Source organism: Gavialis gangeticus, unplaced genomic scaffold, assembly GCF_001723915.1.
Source record: "Gavialis gangeticus isolate Ggan-Ray unplaced genomic scaffold, GavGan_comp1, whole genome shotgun sequence".
NCBI classification, from domain to species: domain Eukaryota; kingdom Metazoa; phylum Chordata; order Crocodylia; family Gavialidae; genus Gavialis; species Gavialis gangeticus.
In genome coordinates this window covers 16991771-16997770 of record NW_017729032.1, presented here as the reverse complement: position 1 = coordinate 16997770, position 6000 = coordinate 16991771, and positions in this window count along the sequence as shown.

Below are 6000 nucleotides of genomic sequence, written 5' to 3'. Positions count from 1 at the left end.
TATGATCAAGGGACAGCAGGGTAGGTCCTATGAGGAAAGGTTGCGGGACCTGAACCTGTTCAGCCTTCAAAAGAGAAGGCTGAGGGGGGATCTTGTGGCCTGTTATAAACTGGTTAGGGGGGATCAGCAGGCGCTGGGGGAGTCCCTGTTCCCCCGAGCACCGCAAGGAGTGACCAGGAACAATAGTCACAAGCTGGTGGAGGGAAGGTTTAAGTTGGATATCAGGAGGCGCTACTTCACGGTCAGGGCGGCTAGGGTCTGGAACCAGCTTCCAAGTGAGGTGGTGCAGGCTCCCACCCTGGGGGTTTTTAAGAGGAGGTTGGATGACCATCTTACTGGGGTCGTTTGACCCCAGTACTCTTTCCTGCCATGGCAGGGGGTCTGACTAGATGATCTGCTCAGGTCCCTTCCAACCCTAGAAACTATGAAACTATGAACAAGAGCATAGAGGCTGGAGGAGACCAGATATAGAACTGGGGCTAAGTGCCCACTGATATAATTAATTGGTATTATTGGGGAGGCATGGCCATGGCTGTAGGGGAGGGTGGAGGCTGTCAATAGCCCATAACACAATAGGTGCCCACCTAGGTGGGCCCACATAATGTGAAGACTAGTTTTGGGACTAGCAGGTTCTAAGAGGGATCTGCTGGCAGAAAAAGAGAACAGAGCTCCCTCTAGGTCCCTTGGGCAGCATCTTTCTAGAATTAAAGAAGAACATCAAGGCATGGTAGGAAGAAGAAAAGAGAGGGTAACCTAGAGCCAGAGCAAAGCAGGAGCTGCATGGCTACCAAGGAGGCATCATAGCCCCTCTTTCCCATCTTCTTCCCCCTCCCGTCCACAGCCCCAGTCTTGTTACAGAGACCATAGAAAAAGCCTTGCTAAAGTTATCGTATATTGCATCCACTGCTCTAGCTGGATCCACAAAAGAAGTCATTTCATCATAGAAAGCAAACAGGCATGACTTGCCCCTGGTAAATCCATGGTGACTGTTCCTGATTTCCTCCTTCTCCTCCAACTGCTTAGAAATGGATTCTTTGAACACTTGCTCAATGATTTTTCCAGGGACTGAGGTGAAGCTGACTGGTCTGTAGTTCCCTGGATCATCCTCCTTCCCTTTCTTCAAGATGGACACTATATTTGCCCTTTTGCAATCATCTGGGACTTCTCCCAACCACCACAAGTTTTCAAAGATAATAGTTAGTGGCTCTGCAATCACATCAGTGGCTTGGGTGCAGCACATCCCGCCCCATGGACTTGTACATGCCCAGCTTTACTAAATAGTCTGTAACCTGTCCTTTCACCACTGTAGGCTGCTCACCTTGTCCCCAAACTATCCTGAAGGTTCAGTAGCCTGGGAGCTTATCTTGACTGAATAACCACAAACTATCAGGTAAAGTGAAGGTGCAATTCTGTGACACTTGTGTGCTATCATCCCTGCTTTACGGTTCAGAAATATGGGCTTCATATGTTAGGCACATCAAGAAATTGAACAGCTTCCACATAAGATGTCTGTATAAAATTCTCAACATAAAGTGGGAAGACAGAATACCAAATGCAGAGGTACTGGGCTGTGCAGGACTGATGCACTTAGAAACCACTGTCAAGAAAAGGAGGGTTGTGGTGGATCAGCCATGTCAGGAGAATGGGAAGAGATGGTATCCCTAAGAATATTTTGCATAGCAAGATTTGAAATGCCTCTAGAAAGTGTGGTCACTCTCTATGTCAGTACCACAATATGTGCAAAAATAATATGAAGTTTTTCAACATTGGTGTACAAAGCTGGGAGGAGCACATAGAATCCTGCCCAGTTTGGAGGGAATATCTGGCACTGGGTGCAGCTTAGCATGAAGCAGGTTTGATCCAGAGGATGGAAACAAAGCAAGAAAAAAGAAAGCAGAATGCTGCAAACTTGGACTTCTGCTCAGGTAATATATGGATCTGTGAAACTTGTAACAAGCTGTGTCACATTCAACTTGGGCTGGTCAGCCACAAATGGATTCATCAGGCATCTCACTAGACCTCTGATGTATACAACATGATCCAGAGGATCAACGGTTGCCTATAAGTCACTAGGTTGCCTCCCCCATTCAGTAAGGGGCCCACACTTTTTCTGATCTTCCTCTTGTTGCTGACATACTTGTAGAAACCCTTCTTGTTACCCTTCATGTCCCTTGCTAGCTGCAACTCCAACTGAACTTTGGTCTTCCAAAGATACTTTGGAGGTATAGTGTCTTAACAACAAGAGCCTTTCAGAATAATAATAATGTATCTCAAAATGCAGTTGCAACGTGTTCTGAAATTATTGGCATGGTCTTGAATTGTCAGAGGGACATTATTTTTCTGTGATAGGGTTCCAACAATTAGAGATAGGAAAGACTAGCTGGAACTTGCATTTTGTCTCTCTGCCACTACAGAGTTCTTTCTCATAGCACATATTTTAGTAGAGAATCGTACACATTGAAGAATGTAAGTTATTTCTGCCCTTCATCATTGGGAATAGGGAGGAGACGTGATGTGTTACTTAATTCAACAAAAAAATCTGTCGTTTTTTATGTTTCTCTCTTTGCTTAGAGCTTACAAACAGTGAAGTTGACCTTCTATGGATCTTTTACAAAGGCTGGTGTTATACTTGATAAAAACTGTAGGAGTTTGTATTTGCATCAAGGGGGTATCAGAATATGAACAAGGTTCAGAATTATGTAGCTGGCCTACCTGTTTGTTAAGAGGTGAGCCAGCCCTGAAACTTGAATCAAACTGGTCTCTCTGGTTTGATTCCTCACATCCATCATGATAGTAAGTGCTAATCTAGATACTTCTCTGATCAGGATTGCTTCAACCAGAAATGAAATGCAGCCACTACTATTTGAAACTAAAGAGTGTTTGTACCAGAAACAATACAATACACAGCACAGGATTATATAATGTCAGGTTACTTTGTTCTCCACCTGCATTTCTTTTAACACAAGTGCAAGGTCCCTGAATCCAGAATAACTTGTATAATACAGAGTGTACAGTGTATAATTAAGTATTTAGCTTTGATAAAGAGTTGATCTTGGAATGTAAAGTGTGAGGGGGTGTGAAGTAAAAAGTCTTTGTAACCTTGAGAAGCTAGAGGTTAATAATTCCAATTATTTTTTAAGTGTGTCTTGAGAATCTCTTGAATTAACAGATGAGAGATAGCTGAGATATGGGAAAAAACAGTAAGGACATACAAGAGATATTTTCAATAAAAGGTGTGCAAATATATCATATAAATTAGCTAGTGTGTCTCTTTTAAGTACCATCATTTAATATAGTAGGTAAATTAATGCTCATTGAATAGACAGTCCTGAAAACAGCATGGACAATGGCATTGCAGAATCTGTCATCCTGTCCACCAGCTTTACTTAACTAGGACCAATTGGACCTCTTCTAGATCAGAGACAGAACCTCTTGATGTCATCCAGAGAAGAAAAAACCCTGCTCAGAACTGAAATGCTGCACCTCGTAGAAGATGGATCAGAATTATCAAAGGTTTATATCCCATTTTAGTTTCTTTGTTGTTATCTATTAGGGGAAAGAATTTCCTTTGGGCTTGGATCCAAGAAGATACTTAAACATGTGGAAATAGTTCCTCTGAAATCCTTGGGGCTACCTGTGGTCTTAGTGTTATATAGGCTCACGTGTACTTAGAGTGAAGCTATAATGTGACAAGATAGGGGAAAAAAAGATGTTTTCCCTATTGAAAACAATATTTTCTCACACTCCCTTAACATCCTAGATTTTTAATAAATCATCACAAGAAAATAAAAATACAAGGCTCACTGTCTCCCTTTAATGAAATTGGTTTTGCTTAGAAAGGACAGTTTGAAAAGGTGTGCATGGAGGGGTTTGTGTAACCTCATTACTACAGCTTTGGTCTTAGCAGGGGACGGTTGTTTCTTTTTATCTTCACTTAGGCATGGAATGGGAGTGATCGCAAACCCCTGATAGTGCCCTATGGGTCTGGCAGCAGAGTGCCTCCGGTGCACTGCAGGCAGTTTAGTCTCATCCTAGTGACAACAATTCTCTCTATCACCAACTGACCCTGCCAATAGGCTTTATTATCAGTTTCCAGCAAAGATTGTAGGAACTTATACAATTTCCTTACCTGTAAAGAGAGGTTAGATATTTTAAATAAAATATTTTAAATTTCAGATGGGGGAAGAAAATTACTTTTAATAGTCAGCATTACATCTTACTCTTATATGTGTCTAACGTCAAGGATCTAAGACCCTGGCTGAGTTCTGACATATGAAAAATGAAAGCAGCACAGTGTGTCCTCCATTATTTTTTCACTCCATCACAAAATAACAATTCTATCGACAGAGGAAGAACTTGCACTCCTGCTTGAAGACAATAACTTTGATTTAGTGGGGCTAAGGGAAACCTGGTGGGACCCTACCCACAACTGGGCGGTACACATGGAGGGCTACAAGTTGTACAGAAAGGACAGAGTAGGGAGGAAAGGGGATGGGGTTGCTTTCTATGTAAAGGGACATTATACATCTACCCTAATCAAAATGGGATCAGAGGAGGAGAAAATTGAGGCATTGTGGGTTAGGATACATGGAGGTTGAGGGGAAAGGGGCTTGGTGGTGGGGGTCAGCTACAGACCACCACACCAAGAGGAAATGATAGACTTGAAATTCTTGAGGCAGCACAGTCTAGGGATGCAGTTGTCATGGAGGACTTAAACTACCCTGACATCTGGTTGGAGAATTGTCAGCCAAATCCAACCATTTACACAGGTCCTGCATGCAAGTTAAGAACCTTACTCACCTTACCATACAGCATAAGGTGAGTAAGATAACTAGTAGGGTGGAAGTGCTTGACTTTAGGAAGGCTAACTTCAGTGTGCTTAGGAGTCTAGTCAATGACGCGCTACAGGATAAGAGTATTGGGGAGATGGGAGTCCAGGAAGGGTGTTTGTTCCTAAAGGAAGTGATCCTTCAGGCACAGAGGGAGACTCCCACAGTATGAGGGAAAAGGAGCCAAAAAACTTCCTTGGCTAAACAGGGAAATCCAGGGAAGCCCAAGGGCAAAAAAGAAGGCAAATAGGTGGTGGAAGCAGGGGGAAGCTACCAAGGAGGAGTATACCTACTTGGCCCGCACTTTCAGGGAGGCAGTTAGAAAAGCCAAAGCAACTACAGAGCTGAGGCTGGCAACACAAATTAAAGACACCAAAAAATCTTTTTTTTTTGGTATGTATGGAGTAAAAGGAAGGTGCAGAGCAGCATAGAACCCCTACTGAACAAGAAGGAGCAATTAGTGACAGACACTGGGAACAAGACTGAGATATTCAATGAGTTATTTTGCCTTGGTGTTCCTGAACAGGGATCAAGATAAGTCTCCTAATGAGTTCTTAGATGGGCATCAGAGGGACACCAACCTACCAACTGTTGACAATGACTTGGTGCAGTCACTTGGATGGACTGGATGTGTTCAAGTCAGCAGGCCTGGATGAGCTGCATCTGAGTACTGAAGGAATTGGCCGGTGTCATACCAGAACCATTGGCACGACTGTTTGATAGGGCTGTGCAAAGCTTCAACTTAATATTCGATTTGACAAATATTCGACATATTCGACCTTGAAAAGTGAAAGTTGAGTCGAATAGCAGCTGGTCGAATAGCTGTCGAATCGAATACCGGAAGTCGAATATTAACAGCGCGAGTAGAATATTAACAGCATGGTTTGAGTATTCGACAAGGGTCGAATATTCGGCTTGCCTATACTGGATTCCCTGTGGAGGGAAAAAAAAGGGAAAGTAAGGGGAGGGAGAGGGAGAGGGGGAAGGAGTGCTTTCATGACTGACATGTGTGGCTGGCCAGTGACCTGTCAGCATTCTCTGAGGTCCCTTCCAATCCCAGTGCTCTGGGGGAGGGCCAGAGAAAATACATAAAAGGCAGCAGTTTTTCAGCTCCCCTGCTTTCTGCCTTGGGGTCAGTTTCTGAGCTGCTGGTGTTCTCCAGCACCTCTGC